Below are 18,304 nucleotides of genomic sequence, written 5' to 3'. Positions count from 1 at the left end.
TTCTGCTTGTCTCCCAACTTGAATATCAGGGAGGAATATTACTGAAAGTCAGACTCTTCAACTTAGGTCAACAGCCTCCTATGAGGTCTAGAACACGCCATTCCTTTCTTTCTGAACCACAGTTTTATCATCAACAAAGTGAAGTTTTCGGTCAGTTAGCTGCCCTGAACTTTCCTGCTACAACTAGTTTGATGGGTTTGTAAATAGATTTCTTTGACTTTCCATAACTCATTCTATGATTTTCACCCCAAATAAAGGAATTTCATAGGGAGGTGAGCAGAAGGTCAACTCTAGCCTCAAATTCAAGGCTTTACGGCAGAACCACTTGTGAGATGTGTGCAAGGCACCGCTCAATATAGCCTTTGTTCTACAATTGTAAAAGATGGCCTTGTTTCCATAAGGAGGAAAAAGTGTGAGTCGTTCACATGTGTCAGTAGATGCTAGCTTCTCGGTCCCACCACCTCTGCCACAATGACGCTTGCGGCTTGCACACACAAGCCTCCCTGTGCAAGACTACAATGGCAATCCATCATACCTCCTGGCTCCCAAATTCCTCACTCACTGAGGCTTTCCAGCATCTCCACCCTGCTTGGTAGTTGCATCTGGCTTGGCAACTTGGATTACTTGAACACAATCCCTGCTTCACCTCCTGGCAGCCGTTCTTTGGTGATGCCTACTGAAGTCTCTGCCCACGTCCCTTTCTGTTTGATTCTTCTTCTTCCTTTCACTTTCAATGTCATTTCTGCCTTTACTTCATTCAAAATGGCTCCCAACACCAGGCATATGCACTACAGGGTTAGGAACAGAAGATGCTCCCAGTCCTATGTTAGTGATTGTTATTTCAGTGCCGCGGAGAGCAGTGCCCGGGGTGGTGGCCAGGAAGCATTTTATTGTAGCCAGCCCTCGTCTGTGGCTTTGAGGCTCTGAGGCTCTGTTCAGAACCCCACAGGTGGTCGGGAGGACAAAAACTGTACCCAGAAGCTGTGCGGTGAGATCCCTTCTCCCAGGAGTGCAAGAGCCAAGCTTTCCATCGTGCCTTTCAAAGACCAGATTGCATCTGGGCCCGGATGGCTGTCATAATGTCAGCCCACTTGGCATTTACCTTCTTTTCCCAGGCTGACCTCTGAAGATAGGGGCAGGCTCTGGGGGCATTGTTCTAACCACGCACACGCTCCAGCCATTGTTTCCACAGAGGAGAGCTGCCGGTTCCCTTCCAGGCCAGCACTGTAATTTTATCAACTCTGGCTCAGAGAAGCCTATATTTATAATGCTAATTAGGAGGGCACACATTTAATTTGAGTGGAAGACTGTTTGTATCTCGCTGAGCCTGATAGCACAGGGCTCAACCGACAGCACTCAGAGGCAAAGCAGGCCTTTCTCCCTTCTCCAAGTATTTGAAACAGGGCTTACTCTTGCCAAACAATTTCTCTGTTGGATTAAAAAAGAGAGAGAAAGAGCGAGGGAGGGAGAGAGAGTACTGAATGCACTGGAGCTCAGAAAACTTTGCATTTATCTCCTGCCTGCATAATATATTCCTCTGTGCACTGAGAAAACATGCCTCTTATGTTATCTAATTGTTTCCTGACACATTTAGCAACATTTCACACTCTTTAAAGTGACATTAACATTGCTGACAGTGGAGGTACTTTCATTAGATGGGCTTTGAGTTGTAGCCAGTGTGCACTGCAGGTCTTCAAAAGGCTTGTAAAACGCAAGGGAGGCATTATTTATGAAAATAGCGCCTTCGCCAACACTGCCTGTGGGTGCATATTAATTTTGCTGACACTGGTCAATTTAGGGTGTGTGTGCATACACACACACAGGCCCACACACACACCTTCTTATCAGCTTTTGACATCAGAGTCCAGTGACCAATTCATGAAACCCCTTTCTAATTACATATTTTCAACAACAACTAGCCAGTGTGCCAGCTCAGATACAAATTGGTCATTTCATACCAACATTAGAGGCTGAGTAACCATGTAGCCGATTCAAGGTGAGCATGGCCATCTGCCTCCAACTATGGCAGCCATCCTTCTCTTCTCCCTTACAGCTTGCCCCTGGCTTTTAAAAGGCTGCCTTCTAAAAACTGTTCAGAACTCCAAGCTATCTACATTGATACATAGTATTCCCCAAGAGCGTTTTTAATGAATCCTTTGGAATCAAGACTTCCACAGAGACAAAGGGAGAGAAATTTAAAGCCTTATTTTGAGGTCCCTGGGGGAAGGAAAATGAAGCCAAGCCTATAGAAGGTCAGAAAAATACAATTGTATATGTCTGCTAGGATACAAACTTTCATTTGAGGCTGGCCTAATTATTGATTCCCACGGGACTGAGTTTGCTCTCTATTACTGTGATAAACACCATGGCCAAAATCAAAACAGGGGAGGTAAAAAGGTTTATTTGGCTTGCATGCCCTGATCATGGTCCATCATGAAGGGAAGTCAGAACAGAAACTCTAGGCAGGAGCTGAAGCTGAAGCCATGGAGGAACGCTGCTTACTGGTTTATTTCCCCATGCCTTCCCCAGTCTGCTTTCTTCTACAACCCAGGACCACCCCCATCCATGACTGACGCCACTCACAGTGGACTGAGCCCTCCCATATCGAATACTGATTTCAAAATTACCCTCCCATACTTCCTTACTGGTCAATCTGATAGAGACATTTCCCTTCTTCTCAGATTACCCTAGCTTGTGTCGAGTTGAGTAAGGGAACGCTAACTAGCACACCATGCTTGTCAGGGAAGCAGAACAATATTTAAAGATGATAGGATTTAAAGCAGAACGGGGAACTCACTGCAGACCATTAAGTCCCTTCCACACTGCTAGCCTTTCCAGCCAGACATCCTGCCTCAGCCTCCATAAAATGCACGGCTCCTCCCTCTCTGTATCTCCAGCATTGAAGGACACCATGCAGCCATTGTCACCTTAGTTTTACCCGTTATTTACTGTGTGATCTTTTTTATACCCCTAGATCTCTAGAAGCTTCAGCGTACTCCCATAAAACAGGAATGATAATAGTACCTGCCACATAGTCACAATGAAAGGATTACATAGATTCTCAGCCATGAAATAGACTAACTATATTGCGTAGCACATTATCAGTACTCAATATTCAAGCACTGTAAATGGATGTTAGTCTCTTTCACTGTGGTATGGGTACCATTGCAGCTAAGACTCCAGTCTTTATCTCGGAGAATTTTTTTTCTTTTGACTGAGTATTGGTAGGTAGAGTCTCAAGGCATCTAATCTTTACCATCTTATTAAGGACCATCCAACAAGGAATAAGCAGCCTGTGCGGATGTTGGCAGCCAAGAGATGAAATAGTTCATGTATCTGCTGCCCAGAGCTCGTGTTTTATCTTTGCTGTCCCTAAAGCACATAGCAAAACACAGACATACGGGTGAGAACTGTTTGCTATCTGCAGACAAAGCCTTGGAAAAGGAATGCCTCCAATAATGGGAGTGCAAGCCATTACCATTTGTAGAGCACTTTAACATTTGCAGTGTGCTTTCATATATGTTATGATTTAATCCTCAAAGGGTCCTGAAAGGGAAGTACCACATCCATCTACTTCCCTTTATGCATGATAATAATACTTACCATTTACTTCAGAAAGTTCACATAAATGTCTCAGTTAATCCTTATAATAACTGGTGAGGAATGTTTACACACATTTTGTTTATCAACAGTCAAGCCCAGAAAAAAAGAGAGGGGACGTGTCTAAAGTCACCCAGTGGGTCAATGACCAAACTGAAATGTGCGTTCCGGTGTGACTCCGATACCAATTGTATTATCATTCCAGTAACAGGTACCTCATACCAATCTTTAAATAAAGATTCATTAAGTTCCATCCTCATTTTCTCGGAAGGATGGCATGAACCCTGGAGCCTGAATAGATGAGTTCAAATTCTTCCTCCCTTTCAACTTATAGCCCCACATTGTTCAGCTACCTCATCCTTAAAACGAGATGATTTGGCCTGCCCAAAAAGTTTCTTGTGAGATGAAATGTAAGAATATGTGTAAGAACTGAGATCTTACGCCTTCTGTAGCCAGAGAGCTTGTCTGATCTCGGGAACTGGCAACACTGTTTTCACATTCCCATTTTACTGGAACCTGCAGAAGGACCACACTAAAGTGAATGATACATTAAGATACATTATGAAACATGTTTGCTAACACAGGCTTCGGAAATGAGTCTTTAGCATGGATGTAGGGATTTTTCAGCCTTTCTGGAGAACTTTTCTTCCCACTCACTGTTTGTAATGACTGTGATGAATGTTACATTATGGAATTGGTTTAGGCAGGGCAGGAACACCACTCAGTGTGTCCATTGTCTTCTGCCTGTTGCTCGGTTGACTTAGAAGAGGACTGCAGTACCCACACAAAGCAGAGACCTGATATTCTCTGCCACTTGGTTCTAAATAGGCAACATATATTTAAAATCAGAACCAATTCTGTTCCTGCCATGCCTACATCATTGTAATAACTAAACTGCTTTTTGTTTCTTTTGTAAGTTCCTAAAACCAAAGACAAACAACTGCAGTGCCTAGCAGTGAAGTCAACACTAAGAACATTGATATAAATCTGCTAAGGTTTTGTGAAAGTGTTATAATTGACCAATCATGATGCGATTCCTTGTGTGCAAATTTAGGCTGGGCAGAAGTATAATCCACGGTCTCTATCCTGTGCCACTCAGGGTCTCATGAAAGACAAATACATAGGCTCGTGTGCTGCAAGAACAATGGCAGAACGTTCGTGTTCTTTGTCTCGGATACCAGTGAGGGAGTGGTGAACACTTACCTGTAGGAAGGTGGTCCATGATCAGAAAGCTCTTGGGAGGTTGGGATGGATGTTGAGATCACTGATTCATAAAGGGAAGATGTTATATGAACAGCGGTGGAGAAAATGAAGGAAATACACGGATTCCTTAGAACATTGCTTTGCTGCATTTAAAAAGTAATGGGGGAGTTCTATGCAAGAATTCGATCAAGGAGGCCTGAAAGACAGAAAGCTCAATGAGGAAAGGTGCTTGACGCCAAGCCTGATGACTTGAGTTCAATCCCTGGGACCCACAAGATAGAAGAGAATTCTTTTTTTAGTTCACTCGTTTTTAGCTTTTTAAAATTGTTTTATATTGAGCTATATTTTTCTCCACTCCCATTCCTTCTCCCCCCTCTCCTCTTCTACTGTCTCCCATGATCCCCATGCTCCCAATTTACTCAGGAGATCTTGTCTTTTTCTACTTCCCTTGTAGATTAGATCTATGTAGGTCTCTCTTAGGGTCCTCCTTGCTGTCTAGGTTCTCTGGGGATGTGAATTATAGGCTGTTTCTTGTTTTTGTTTTTGTTTTGTTTGCTTGTTTGTTTTATGACTAAAAGCCACTTATGAGTGAATACATATATTTGTTTTTCTGGGTCTGGGTTATCTCACTCAATATAATGTTTTCTAAATCCATCCATATGCCCACAAATTTCAAGATGTTATTTTTTTTTCACTGTGTGGTACTCCACTGTGTGAAGGTACCACATCTTCTTTATCAATTCTTCAGTCGAGGGCATTTAGGTTAAAGGTTCTGGCTATGACAAACAATGCTGCTATGAACATAGTTGAACACATGTCCTTGTGGCATGATTGAGCATCCTTTGGATATATACCCAAAAGCGGTATTGCTGGTAGGTTGTTTCCTAATTTTCTGAGAAATCTCCACACTGCTATACAAATGGGCTGTATCAGCTTGCACTCCCACCAGCAATGCAGGAGTGTTCCCTTTACCCCCAAACCTCTCCAGCGTAAGTTGTCATCAGTGTTTTTGATCTTGGCCATTTTTCACGTGTAAGATGGAATCTCAGAGTTGTTTTGATTTGCATTTTTCTGATGGCTAAGGATGTTGAGCATTTCCTTAAGTGTCTTTTGGCCATTTTAGATTCAACCATTGAGAGTTCTCGGTTTTGGTCTGTATCCCATTTTTTACTGGATTATTTGTTCTTTAATGACCAATTTCTTGAGTTCTTTGTATATTTTGGAGATCAGTCCTCTGTCTGATGTGGGGTTGGTAAAGATCTTTTCCCATTCTGTAGGCTGCTGTTTTGTCTTGTTGACCCTGTGCTTTGCTTTACAGAAGCTTTTCAGTTTCAAGTGGTCCCATTTATTAATTGATTCTCTCAGTGTCTGTGCTGCTGGGGTTATATTTACAATGTGGTCTCCTATGCCAATGCGTTCAAGTGTACTTCCCACTTTCTCTTCAGTAGTGTGGTGCATTGGTTCCAGTGTGGTTGGCTTTATGCTGAGGCCTTTGATCCATTTGGACTTGAGTTTTGTGCATGGTGATAGATATGGATCTATTTTCATTCTTCTACAAGTTGACATCCAGCTATGCCAGCATCATTTGTTAAATATGCTTCCTTTTTGAATTTTATATTTTCTGCTTCTTTGTCAAAGATCAGGTGTTTGTAAATGTCTGGGTTGATATCTGGGTCTTCTATTCGGTTCCGTTGGTCCTCCTGTCAGTTTTTATGCCAATACCAAGCTGTTTTCATTACCGTAGCTCTGTAGTAAAGTTTGAAGTCAGGGATTGTGATGCCTCCAGAAGTTCCTTTATTGTACAGGATTGTTTTGGCTATCCTGGGTTTTTTGCTTTTCCATTTGTTCCATATGTTCTTTCAAGGTATGTGAAGAATTTTGATTTTGATGGGCATTACATTGAATCTGTAGATTGCTTTTGGTAAGATTGCCATTTTTACTATGTTAATTCTCCCTACCCAAGGGCATGGGAGATCTTTCCATTTTCTTGTGCCTTCCTCTATTACTTTCTTCAAAGATTTAAAGTTCTTGTCAAACAGGTCTTCCTCTTGTTTGTTTAGAGTTTCTCCAAGATATTTTATGTTATTTGTGACTATTGTAAGAAGTGATGTTTCTCTGATTTCTTTCTCAGCCCATTTATCATCTGTGTATAGGAAGGCTACTGATTTTTTTAGTTAATCTTGTATCCTGCTACATTACTGAAGGTGTTTATGAGTTGCAGAAGTCCCTTGGTAGAATTTTTGGAGTCACGTATCTAAACTATCATATCATTAGCAATAGTGAGAGTTTGACTTCTTATTTGTATCCCTTTGATCTCTTTTTGTTGTCTTATTGCTCTAGCTAGAACCCCAAGTACTATATTGAGAAGAAATGAAGAAAGTGGACAACCTTGTCTTGTTCCTGATTTCAATGGAATCGCTTTGAGTTTCTCTTATTTAGTTTGATGTTGGCTGTTGGCTTGCTGTATATTGCCTTTATTATATTTAGGTATGTTCCTTGTATCCCTGTTCTCTCCAAGACCTTTATCATGAAGGAATGTTGTATTTTATCCAAGTTTATTTTCAGTATCTAATGAGATGATCATGTGTTTTTGTGTTGTTGTTTTTTTAGTTTGTGGGTGTAATGGTGGATTGCATTGACAGATTTTTGTATGTTGAACCATCCCTGCATCTCTGGGATGAAGCCTACTTTGTCATGGTGGATGATTTTTCTGATGTGCTTTTGAATTTAGTTTGTCAGTGTTTTATTGAGTATTTTTGCATCAATGTTCATGAGTGAGATTGGTCTGTACTTCTCTGTCTTAGTAATGTCATTGTGTGATTTGGGTATCAGGTAATTGTAGCCTCATAAAAAGAGTTTGGCAATGTTCCTTCTGTTTCTATTATGTGGAACAATTTGAGGAGTACTGGTATTAGTTCTTCTTTGAAAATTTCATAGAATTCTGAGCTGAAGCCAAATGGTCCTGAACTTTTTTTTTTTTAAGTTAGGAGACTTTTGATGACTGTTTCTATTTTTTAAGCAGTTATAGGTCTATTTAGTTTGCTTATCTGATCTTGATTTAATTTTGGTAACTTTGATTCAGAAAGTTGTCCATTCCTTTTAAGTTTTCCAATTTTGTGTAGTATAGTTTTTCAAAGTATGACCTGATGATTCTCTGGATTTCTTCCATGTCTGTTGTTATGTCCCCATTTTTGTTTCTTATTTTGTTAATCTGGATATTTTCTCTCTGCCTTTTGGTTAGTTTGAATAAAGATTTGTCTATTTTGTTGATTTTATGGAAGAGCCAACTCTTTGTTTCATTGATTCTTTGTATTCTTTTCTGTATTTCTATTTTGTTGATTTCAGCTCCTGGGTGAGTTTGCTTCTTTTTGTTCTAGAGTTTTCAGGTGTTCTTTTTTTTTGTTTTGTTCTGTTTTTTTTTTATTTTTTTTTTTTTGTTGAAAAAATTTCCGCCTCCTCCCGGCCTCCCATTTCTCTCCCCCTCCTCCAACTCCTCTCCCCCTCTGCCCACTCTTCTCCCCCTCCCCCCACTCCATTCCCCCTCCCTCTCGAGTCTGAAGAGCAGTCTGGATTCCCTGCCCTGTGGGAAGTCCAAGGTCCTCCCCCCTCCATCCAGGTCCAGGAAGGCGAGCATCCAAACAGGCTAGGCTCCCACAAAGCCATTTCATGCAGTAGGATCGAAACCTAGTGCCATTGTCCTTGGCTTCTCATCAGCCTTCATTGTCCGCCATGTTCAGAGAGTCCGGTTTTATCCCATGCTTATTCAGTCCCAGTCCAGCTGGCCTTGGTGAGCTCCCAATAGATCAGCCCCACTGTCACAGTGGGTGGGTGCACCCCTCGCAGTCCTGACTTCCTTGCTCATGTTCTTCCTCCTTCTGCTCCTCATTTGGACCTTAGGAGCTCAGTCCAGTGCTCTGTCTCTATCTCCATCCATCACCAGATGAAGGTTCTAAGGTGATATCTTGCATATCACCTCAGGTGTTCTAATTAACTCACTAGTGTGGGATTTTACCAACTTCTTTATGTAGGCATTTAGTGCTATGAACTTTCATCTTAGTACTGCTTTCATTGTGTCCCATAAATTTGGATATGTTGTGTGGTCATTTTCGTTGAATTTTAGAAAGTCTTTAGTTTCTTCCTTTATTTCTTCCTTGACCCATTGGTGATTCAGGTGAGTGTTGTTTAATTTCGATGTGCTTGTGGCCTTTCTGAAATTAGTGTTGCTGTTGAGTTCTAATTTGAAGCCATAGTGATACTATAAGCTAAATTGGGTTATTTCAATTTTTGTGTCTGTTGAGGTTTTCTTTTTCGCCTAGTATGTGGTCAGTTTTTGAGAAGGTTCCATGAGGTGCTGAGAAGAAGATATATTCTTTTGTTTGATGGAGTGTTCTGTAGATGTTTGTTAAGTTCATTTGAATAATAACATCTGTTAGTTCCCTTATTTCTCTGTTAATTTTCTGTCTGACAGACCTGTCCTGTGGTGAGAGTAGAGTGTTGAAGTCTCCCACTATTAGTGTGTGAGTTTAATGTGTGATTTAAGCTTTAGTAGTGTTTCTTTTACATATGAGGGTACCCTTGTATCTGGGGCATAGATGTTCGGTATTGATGGATTTTTTCTGTGACTAATATGAAATGTCCTTCTTTCTCTCTTTTGATTGATTTTAGTTTGAAGTCTGTTTTGTTAGATATTAGGATAGCCACACCAGCTTGTTTCTTAGGTCTGTTTGACCTTTATTCTGAGGTGATATCTGTCTTTGAGGTTGAAGTATGTTTCTTGTATGCAGCAAAAGGATGGATTCTGTTTTAGTATCTAATCTGTTAGCCTGTGTCTTTTTATAGGTGACTTGAGTCCATTCATATTAAGGGATATTAATGACCAGTGATTGCTAGTTCCTGTTATTTTAGTTTTCATTGCTGGTGATGTTACTGTGTGTGTGTTTTTCCCTTATTTGGGATTTGCTGCTGTGAGATTTTTCTATTGTCTGTGTTTTTGTGGATTTAGCTAACCTCCTTGGGTTGGAGTTTTCCTTCTAGTACTTTGTGTAGGGCTGGATTTGTGGCTAGGTATTGGTTAAATCTGGTTCTCTCATTGAATATCTTGGTTTGTTCAACTATGGTGATTGAGAGCTTTTCTGGGTATAGTAGACTGGGTTGGCATCTGTGGTCTCTTAGTGTCTGCATAACACTTGACTAGGGCCTTCTGGCTTTTATTGTCTCCATTGAGAAGACGGGTATAATTATGATAGATCTGCCTCTAAATGTTACTTGACCTTTTTTCTTTGCAGCTCTTAATATTCTTTCTTTATGTTTAGTGTTTTGCTTATTAAGTGGCGAGGGGACATTTTTTTTTTTGATCCAGTCTATTTGGTTTTCTGTAAACTTCTTGAATCTTCATAGGTATATCTTTCTTTAGGTGGGGAAAGTTTTCTTCTATGATTTTGTTGAATATATTTTCTGTGCTTTCTTCTTCTATCCCTATTATTCTTCAGTTTGGTCTTTTCATGGTGTCCCATATTTCCTGGATGTTTTATGTTAAACTTTTGTTAGATTTAATGTTTTCTTTGACTGCTGAGTCTATTTCTATCGTCTTCAATGCTTGAGATCCTCTCTTCCACCTCTTGTATTCTGCTGTCTATGCTTGCATTTGTGGAGAGCCAATTCTTAAAAGTTATCCTCTGACTTCCACATACAACTTCTATATGCATGGCATGGCATATGCCCCCATACACCTATATGAAATTAATTAATTAATTAATGTAAGTATGAATTAGAACAGTGTTGTGTGACTAGTGGGCAGCCTTGTGAAAATTAAGATGTGTGACATGAAAAAGTTTGTGCATCCAGACGTATGTTGGGTTTTGTATAGAAGAGAGAAGAAGGGAGAGACAACAGAGACTAGACATCCTGAACCATAATGTGTTAGCTGTTTTTTCGGATACTATAACAAACACCTGGAATGATCAGTTTATAAAGAGGAAATGTTTGCTTTGTCTTATAATTTCGAAGGTTTCTGTCTATCCTTGAGTGCCCTATCTTATCTGAGCCTATGCTGAGACCACACTGCATGGTTAGAGCCCATGATGGAGCCAAACTCTCATGGGGACAGATCAGAGAACCTTCCCACAGTATCCTACACAGGGACACTCCCAGCGACTCAAAAGTTTCTCACTAGGCCCCACTCTTTAAGTAAGCTAGTCTCTCTCAATAGCATCACACCCATGACCAATGTTTGCAACATGGCCCTTTAAAGGACATTTAAGATCCCATCTACGGCCTGCTGCCTAGACTATGCTCTTCAGTATGGTAGTCACTGGCCTCCAATACTACTTAAATAGAAATCTGTTATACACAATGAGAGTTTGGCTCCTATAGTTAGGCTGGACTCATATGACATGTTCAGTGGGCATACATAGACAAGGAGTGTGCCCACCCCCACACAGCGTTATGCCAAGCAGTACTGCATTTAAACACATGATAATTCTGCCACATCCTTGAGATACTAATGAAGGGACAGATAGATTTTCTAGGCAGAATGTGTTTGAGGAATGAGAAAGAGGGTTCCATAGTTAGGAACACTTGGTGCTCTTAGCAGAAAATCTCAGTTCAGGTCCCTGAATGCTCATGAGGCAACTCACAACAGCCTGTAACTATAGTATCAGGAGATTGAAACCTTCTGGCCTGCAGGGCACCTATGGCCTATACACTTGGCACACACACACGCATACACACACACACACACACACACATCTCCAAAATTCTCCAAAAATTTGTTTAAAAGAAAGCATTTGAAGTTTCACAACATGTTAATAAAAAGTATTGTCCCTGCCTACAAGAAAGATCCGTATCCTCACACGAGCAAGCTACGCTGAGTCATTGCATTTTGTCTCATGAATATGAAAAACACGGCATAAGGAATTACAGAAAATATTTCACAAGTGAACTCTAACCTCCATCTCTATAACCTGATCTGAATTTGACACCTCCTAAAGTGCAGAGCTGCTTGGGAAGTGTGATGTGTAAACACACATCCTGGTGAGATGTAGTGGCAACACCCAAGTATACACAGCCCCAAACTGCGAAGGTAGTTCCTGCTGGTGCTCCTGCATCAGGCACCGTCACTGGGGCTGGTCCAATGGCTTGCCACCTTTCCAATAAATTAAGTACAAGAGCTTCGGTGCAACAGCGAGGGTTCTGCCAGCAGTATCTTTGGAAAATAATTTGTTTTCAAGACAATGCTTAACTGGGCTCTGCTTCACTGAAGTGGGAGTGAAGCAGGCAATTAGGTCTCGCACTGGGAAAACAATCAAAATTTTCCACGGCACGATAGAGAATAGATCGAACCCAGTTAGTCCAGGACTACTGCGCTGAGAAGACCTAAGAGGCCAGAATGCAAATCCCTTGGATGAGGGCACATAACCTAGAACTGTGTTCTAGCCTTGAGTCTCCTGCCACAATAGAAGCTCTCAACTCTTTCATGGCATGCAGGGCTCTCCAAGCTCCCGGGAAGGTCTATGCCCCTCAATAACTGATTACACTCACTGCAAGCAAATTTCACCTCTCTCAAACATGCGTAAGTCCCCATATTTGATTCCTACTGATAATAGAAATTTACTTGTTTGATGTCTACATGTGGGCAAGAGAGAGCTGATAGAATCACACATTTCACTCCTATTACATATCAACCGCTTTTTTGGTTTTGGGACTCAAACACTAGGGCATGTGCATATTAGACAGGTTCTATGCCCCTGAGTCACACCCCACGGATCTGCCCAGTTTTTATTGGTCGAAAAAAAAGCAACTGAGTTGATGTAATATTGACCAGAACCACATTGTGTATTCTGATCCCAAGCCACTACACATTTGACTTCGGGGTTTCTCAGCCCACCATTGCATGTGAGGATGGGCCATTCTTCCTTATGAGGGACTGTCCTGGGACTTGTAAGGTGGTTAGCAGCCTCCCCAACCTCTGCCTACTCAACGCTAAAAGCCTCCGTTTCCCCGCCACTACTGGTATAACCAAACACCTGCAGACATTACTATCAAATTACCCTTGTGTAGCAGCAACAATCCTCTCATGGAGATGAAGCGATCGGGCAGGAGATTGAAAGGAAGTACTTGTAATCAGAAAGATAAATTTATATAAAACTAAAATATGTACTATGAAATCTATATTTTAATTTTGAGATGCTCCACTTATCAAATATCATTTTTGCATTCTGCAGTTATGATTAGAATTTCTTTTGGGTATGAAGATGGTTGTGTTCTTAGAAAGCATTTGTGCTCTGGGGAGGCTGAGGCAAGAAAATCAAGGCCGGTCTGAGCTATATCATGATATGACGGTTGGAGAACACGGCTATCTTTGTTCTGCAAACAAACATTTAAGATGTAGGAAAGAAATTCACTACCCCCAGTCACGGTGGTTTTGTATCAATGCTTTGAGGTTGAGTTTCTTGCAGTACTGAGCCCAGAAAACTTGCTATCTGCGTGCTGGATTGGGAAGACGTGGACAGCCATCTGCTGCCTCTTCGCCCCACTCTACGACACCTGCAATGTTCTTATAAGCACATTAGTTACTTCCCACAAGAAATACTTTCTCTGGCACCCCATGTTCCATTTCCTGTTATTTAACAGAAAGGGACTCAGCCTAAAGACCATGCAAAATCTTTTTCTGGAGGCAGAATGCCTGGAATCTGTTTCTAGTTCCACTAAATGACTTTGTGGTGTTGGCCATGTCGTTTTTCCCACTTGGGCTTGATGATCAGTTTGAGGAAGGCTGATTTCCCTCCTAAGTGCCAACAACAGACTCAAAGTTAGGTTAAAAAAGGAACATAAAAGGTTGACATGGGGAATAAATTGATTCATATTTTGAAAAGTTTTGGAGGAGGCCGGGTGCTTCGGGTTTGGCTGAATCCAGCGGTTACACTAACATTAATCAGTAAGTTTTCTTCAGCTTCCCACTTCCCTTCTCATCGTTCATTGACTTCATTCACAGACAAGATCCTCTCTCCCCCTTGCTAGAAAGACACCTACAGCCATTCAAACCCCACACTCTCCCAGAATATGGCATGGTGAAATAGTTAAATGGGCTGGCAGGGATTGCAAGCCATCGTTAAGGAAAGTTGTTTAAATGCTCTAGTCCGCTGTTTTGCTTGAGCTCAACAATGGACACTATTTTATGAAGTCCTTAAGGTTATGGTGCCATAGGGGATTTTTCGGTTTCGAAAAGCCAGGCTTCTGCCTATGGTTAGCTACCTCCTTGTGGTTGAATTCTGTGGTGCAAGCCAGAAGAGCACCAAGGTGCACTTTTTGGTCACCAGTAAGCAATACTTGTGTAGGCACTAGTAGAATGAACCATGCAAGGCTAATGTTTGAAGACTGGGGTTCAAACCATATAGCTCCCCAGTTGCTAATGGGGCAAGATTTGATCTCCGCTTCTCCTACCTATAAATGGGAGAGAAATTAGAATGTAATAAGTTCTTGAATGTTTTGTGAGTGTTTAAGGAGAGAGCATGTGTGAAATTATTTAGTTCCATGCTCAGCATAAAGCAAGATCTCATACTACGTGGAATTGGTAAGGAGTGTGGAAGTTAATGCCATTGTCAACCCAAGGAGCTCTAGAATCATCTTGGAGACAAGTGTCCATCTGTGTGTGCTTTGGGAGGGATTACCTAGGTCATTTGAGATGGGAAAACCTACCCATTATGAAGAGTGGGGTCCAGAATCTGTGTACGCCTCGGTCTTTGCCTCCTGACTGTACATACAACGTGACCTGCTGTCTCAAGCTCCTCCTGTTCTCATTTGAACTAATAGAACAAAGGAAGCCTTCCTTCCATCAGTGGCTTTGGCTAGGTATTTTGTCACAGCAACATGACAAGTAGCTATCAGAGCACTGATCAGATTTATCTTTGTATTCCTTTGTTCCTGGTGCCGCTTTTTTATTTTGTCATGTCTTAAGTGTATCTCTCTGCTCCACCAAATATCCTGACACCCTGTCACTGCATAAATCAATTATGTATTGCCTACACAGAACACTTTAATATCAGCTCCCTATCAATCTTTCCAATGAAAAAGAACCAGTTGTTTCATGTGAATTTGGGGCCATTGTTGTCCGGCACACCCTCTGTCATCAATTAGGGAAGATATTTCAAATGGCCGGGTAGAGCATCAATTTTGCTGTGACTATTTATCGTTTGGGGAGGAGGAACAGAAATGGTAGCCTTTTGAACTTGTTGGATGAAGTCTCGAAGACGGGGCCTGAATCTGTGTGCGCAGCAAAATGGCACTGCGATGGACATGATGGGAGTTGGAGTCCGATTTCCCACCACAGACGGTGTGTGATGAAGCTTTCAGGACGACTGCAGTGGGTGAAGAGTGAGAACCTGGAGCACGGATGGCAAACCATCCCTGGACATCTGCTGCCTCTCCTGGTCCAAGGCTATGCGTTTTCTAATGGATGATGTCACTATCTTCCCACTGGAAGCAAGTGCATACCAGAATCCTTCTCCACATGGCATTTCAACAGTCATAATCCGTCTATCAGACATTACACAGAATGGCTTTGTCTGGCTTCAGGTCTAGCTATAACAGAGTTTTTATAACAAAATCTTACTTGTCTGAAGACAGATATATTAGCAAACTGAATTAGTCTCTTTGCTTAAGGTCATGGAGGATCCAATCGTGCAGTTAATCAGAGTTTGATTTACATGGGGGATCTTGGAAAACCCATGTGCATACACATTCACACCCATGCAAGACCATAGGAACTTAATAAATGATATATTGCTGCCTTTGCGTGTACCTCTTTGCTTTGTGACCAATCAGAAATGTGGCTTTCTGTCCATTTGCTGAGGACTTCGTACTCATTCACAAAGAAGCTGGGGAACCCATTGGGAATGAGGACTTTCTGACATCCATAACCTGGGAACCAAGCTAGAACATGTCACCTGGTTAGCAGCCTGCCCACACTAAGGTTTTTTGTAAGAAAACAGAGTCCACAAAGGGAGCCAGCTAAGTTCCAGCTTCCCCCCTGTACTTTGGAACCTGCTTGTATCTACACAGATGGTCTCTGTCAGTTGGAATAGTCAGGGGCAAATGCAGCCTAGGCAGACGAAAGTAGCAAACGACCTAACAAATAGAGAACAGCACACTGTTTGGGTTGGGGCAGATCTAGAGACTCTGAAATTTTCCAAGTAGTGGCAGGTACCAGCATGCAGAACGAAAGAAACAACCAAAGCAAAATGGAGGAATTCAGAGGAGTGGGGAGCAACCAAGAGTCCCACGATGTTATAATGCAGAGTCACAGTACACGAAGCAACCCCAGGGCTTTCCACCGTGTTGTGACTCTTCTTCCCTCATCAGTATTTGTGTATGTTAAAAAGTTCTGTTGTCTGCACTTCGTGAAATGAATTCACACTGAACAAAATTCCCAGAAGGTCGTGTAAAGAATGATTTCACAGCAACTATCCTATCAGGCTCCTGGAAAATTGCACTTGAACCTTAGTTCCGCCTCAGTCACTCAAAGGAATTTTCTTTTTTAAAAAAAAAGAAATTGGCTTCCAGCCATCCTTGCTCTTCAACATTCGGTTTCAGACATGCCTCAGTAGCACACGCTTTAAAGCCTTACCTGCTAAGTGGACATCAGCACTGATGCCATAGGACCTGGGCAGGACCCATCTGCAGTCAGAAGCCTTGAAGAAGGGTGGAGGGTAATGTCGCTACAAACGTCAAAACAAAATAACTGTAAAAACTTTGAACTCTGTCCCATGATAGTTGCTATATGTGGCTGTTCAAAGATGTGCCCTGCTCCTATCTGGAAGAAGCCCTGGGATGGGGGGAGGCACCTTGCAAGTTTCTCTCTTGTACAAATTTCCTATATTATTATGGTTATTATTTTCATTCCCATATTACCATGCTGTTTGGGCAAGCATCGTGTGTAGGTGCAGGGTGGATTTGAGAAAGACAAGATTAAGTTTCAGCCCTGCCCTTGACATTTTGCTGACGGTTGAACTTCTCTTCTTTGTTTCCGTTTCTTCGTCTATAAAATGAGAGTATTCTATTGTCACATGTGATGGGAATACATGGTCATCCCCACCTAAGGAAGTTGTTTTGGAGACTAAGAGAGATGATGCGAGAAAACAGACCAGTGCAGCGAAGGGAGAGAGATACCGTGCAATAAGCAATAATAGTTACAATGGTAGTAGCTATAGTTTTATTGTTTGAAGAGAGATCTATGAGAGAATTATTGACTACATGCTAGCATTGATTCTGATAAAACTCCATGGCACCCATTCCAAAGCAACTGAAAAAAAATGTCATCTCTTAGCTTATTCCCTAACAGCTATAAATGTATTGCATGCTTCAAATCAAACTCCATTTGCCCATGGACTTCTCAGGGACGGTTTGTCATCATTTCAATTATGTTACTGGTCAAGAAATGTATGATTTAGGCTTTAGGACTGAAGAGATGCCTCGGTGGCCGGGAGCAGCTCTTCCAGAGAACCCAACTTTGGTTCCCAGCACCTACATTGGTCAGCTCGTATCCACCCTCATCTGGCTTCCCTGGGAATGCGCACATACATGTAGGAACATACTTAGAGACATATAAATTTAAAACCTAAAAGCCATTTAAACTTTAAAAGTATCTTAATCTCGTCAGCTTTGTGTCACTTTGGTCCCTCCAAAGGGTGTCATTTCTGTCCCTCCAAAGGGTGGCGTGCTAACAGTGGTATAATGCCTCATTGCTACGATTCATTCTGTTCTCTCCCACCAGAGAGCATTTTCTTCAGAGGCTTACGTAAGCTTCCATTCTTTCAGGGATCTTTCTTTTCTTGTCTACCCTGACCACTACCAAGCATCCCCTTCCTTGCCCCTGTAGTACCCTATGTTAGTGCACTCCACTGCCCTGCTTTTTATCACCTGAACCCTGCTGGCTCCTCACTCCTCAGAGGAGGTCTCGATAGTGGGGGATCCTTGGGATTCAGCAATGCACATGCCCTTGTTGAACCCAAATCATCCATCTAGGTCACCATGTAGTATATTTAATATAAATTCAGAAAATTCAGTTATGAAAGTAGCGGCAAGTGTTGGTATCTACCTGAATGTTTGAAAATACCTCTCTGTACACAGTTCTTCAGGAAAGCGCAATTCTTCAGGCATAGACACTTTCTGGAATTGAACTGTTTGTCTGAATCTCATTTGTTTTCCAAACATCCTACCCTACCCTCCCCACCCCAGCTTCATGGGCTGCTCTTCCTTGCTCATTTCCGTTAGTTTGCTTATGAACAAACCAGCCGGCCACCAATTCTGTATCCTAAATACAAGGATACAGTTGGTGATGAACACATAATAGTTGTCATTGCCCAGAAGCCGATGTCAGGAGGCCGATGCCATGGAGAAAGAGGATCCACTAATTGTCCGTGTGAAAGGAACCTCCTCTGCCCAAGGGCAGTTCCAGGTTACTGCCCAGGCTACTGGCATGACTGCTGTTCCTTATGGCATAGAG

The 18,304-nt window shown here is 41.9% G+C and overlaps 1 protein-coding gene across 11 annotated transcripts in view; it reads left to right on the top strand.

Annotated features, from left to right (window-relative positions):
* Tenm2 (teneurin transmembrane protein 2) overlaps positions 1–18,304 on the top strand; it is a 1,249,953-nt gene that overhangs the window by 862,712 nt on the left and 368,937 nt on the right. The gene's annotated exons all lie outside the window — the stretch shown is intronic.

Source organism: Chionomys nivalis, chromosome 7 (genome assembly GCF_950005125.1).
Source record: "Chionomys nivalis chromosome 7, mChiNiv1.1, whole genome shotgun sequence".
Classification (NCBI taxonomy): domain Eukaryota; kingdom Metazoa; phylum Chordata; class Mammalia; order Rodentia; family Cricetidae; genus Chionomys; species Chionomys nivalis.
This window is presented reverse-complemented; position numbering and strand designations above follow the sequence as displayed.